Source organism: Herpailurus yagouaroundi, unplaced genomic scaffold (assembly GCF_014898765.1).
Source record: "Herpailurus yagouaroundi ecotype Mexico unplaced genomic scaffold, PumYag 29, whole genome shotgun sequence".
In the NCBI taxonomy this organism is placed as follows: Eukaryota; Metazoa; Chordata; class Mammalia; order Carnivora; family Felidae; genus Herpailurus; species Herpailurus yagouaroundi.
The window spans coordinates 112174219-112176731 of record NW_024412377.1 but is presented as its reverse complement, the minus strand read 5'-3'; the positions used below and the strand labels follow the sequence as shown (position 1 = coordinate 112176731).

The 2513-nt window shown below is 36.5% G+C and overlaps 1 protein-coding gene across 6 annotated transcripts in view; it reads right to left on the bottom strand.

Moving 5' to 3' along the window:
* PDE4D (phosphodiesterase 4D) overlaps positions 1 to 2513 on the bottom strand; it is a 1431601-nt gene that overhangs the window by 942579 nt on the left and 486509 nt on the right. The window lies entirely within an intron of this gene.

Below are 2513 nucleotides of genomic sequence, written 5' to 3'. Positions count from 1 at the left end.
GTGTGTGTATATATATATATATATATATATATATATATATATAACAATGAAGCAACAATACTAACAGAAATATTTTATGAAAAGATCAGAACTAATAACTGAAATCTAGATTTATTTTCAAAAGAATAAATTTGTTCATCAATATATTTAGATAAGGATCAGTGGTTGCAGTTAACTGATCTCCAATAATATTAGTATTAACTCCGTGCATGAATTCTATAAAATCAAGGGCAAGTCAAAATAGTTTTCTACCTTCTAAAAGATGACTTATAGAAAATTAATATATACATATCTTCACATATGACATAGGTATACATACATGCCTATGACGAACAAGGGAGAAAATAAGTTATATTCTTTTTCTTTTCATACTTAGGGCCATAGTTATTAACACGTATTTTCACATGTTATGTGTCACTTGGATAAATATTCTATGCAAAGTTTTATAGTAAGATTTTTTTTTTAATTTTTTTTTCAACGTTTATTTATTTTTGGGACAGAGAGAGACAGAGCATGAACGGGGGAGGGGCAGAGAGAGAGGGAGACACAGAATCGGACACAGGCTCCAGGCTCTGAGCCATCAGCCCAGAGCCCGACGCGGGGCTCGAACTCACGGACCGCGAGATCGTGACTTGGCTGAAGTCGGATGCTTAACCGACTGCGCCACCCAGGCGTCCCTATAGTAAGATTTTTTAAGGGGAATTAAAAAAAGGACATGAAAAGGAAAGCTGAGAGCCCAGCAGATCATAGCTGAATTTTGCAAATTAGATCCTTATTATCCATATGCAGAGGCAAATCAAGCTTAGAATAAAGTAGAAAACTTATTATTTTGATGCTAGTTGGAAAAAATATAATGTTCATGTGCAATTCCCAGTGGTTGGAAAGTCTACTCGAGCAATGTTTATTATATCCATGTATTCAGAATGACAGAATCACCGACTGTTACCAGATAACATGCTGGGTTCTAGAGTCTTTGTGTTGCCACATTCTCCTATCATATTCTTAGAGTACTGCTGAATCTCCCTGTGTTTTCTGTTTCTTTATTAGAAACATAATAAAGTATATTGCTCACTACCTGCGATGTGATACACAATCATAAATAGCAGTTTTGTTTCCTTCTGAGTTTTACAGGTAAAGAAACTCTTCCTGGGAATCAAAGTACTTTTCCAAAATTTAGGTTGTCCATTATATGTTAAAAATGGACTTTGGAGGCACCTGGGTGGCTGAGTCAGTGTAGCATGCGACTCTTGATTTTGGCTCAGGTCATGATCTCACTGTTCGTGAGCTCAAGGCCCACAGTGGGCTCTGCACTGACAGCGTGGAGCCTGCTTGGGATTCTTTTTCTCTTCCTTTCTCTCGGTTCCTCCCCCACTTACGCTCTCTCCCTACCCATCTCTTTCTCTCAAAATAAATAAAAAAACTTAAAAAATGTGTTTTAATAATTGATTTTGAAGATGTGCCTGGGTAGTTCAGTTGGTTAAGCATCCAACTTCGGCTTAGGTCATGATTTCATGGTTTGAGTTCAAGCCCTGCATGGGCAATGTGCTGCCAGCACAGAGCCTACATCAGATCCTCTGTTCCTCTCTCTCTGTGCCCTTCACCAGCTCACTCTGTCTCTCTGTCTCACTCAAAAATAAATAACCATTTTTAAAACTTGACTTTGGAGAGCCCACCCCTAATTTAGAGTTTCTGTTGCGCTTCTTATTGTACTAATGCCTTTAGATAAGTAAGGCCCATTGTCCTTTTGAACACAGAGGATAATGATTTTTACCACTCAAAGTTATTGTCTGGACCAGAGATACGAAGTATTTAAAGCACCAATAACTAGCGCAGTTTGCACTCAACAAAATGGCAGCTAGTATTATTATAATCCAAGCTAATTTCCTTTATATTTTCAGAGCACTATACTGCCTTTGATACTTTATTTATCCGTATCATTTCCGTATAGAGAATTTGTCTGTTTCTGGTTTAGACCTTGAAAAATGTGAAAAGATAGGCAATAGCGTACTCTGTTCACCCATGGATTTTATTATCTAATTTTATGCGTAAGTAGAATAAAATGAGGGCAACAAGAAGGTCAAGAAAAGGTCTAAGCTAAAATAAAAGTTCATTTGTTTCAAACCTAGATATGAAGATCCAGATTCTGCGAATCTGTGCTTTGAGGACTCTACTTGCTTTGCAGAACAACATTAATAATAATAATAATGGCCTTACAAAGGAGGCAGTCTTGCCATTTCTAACAACACAGATGCACCTTGAAAGCATTATGCTAAGTGAAATATGTCAGAAAAAAACAAATTCTGTATGGTCTCACCTGTATGTAGAATCTAAGAGAAAAAAAAAAAAAAACTCATAGAAAACAGAGGTCAGATTTGTGGTTACCAGAAGCAGGAGTGCAGGGAGGGGAAATTGAATGAAAGCAATCAAAAGGAACAAACTTGCAATTATAAGTAAGTACTAGGGATATAATGTACAATGTGGTGAGTTTAGTTGATATTGCTATATATATATAT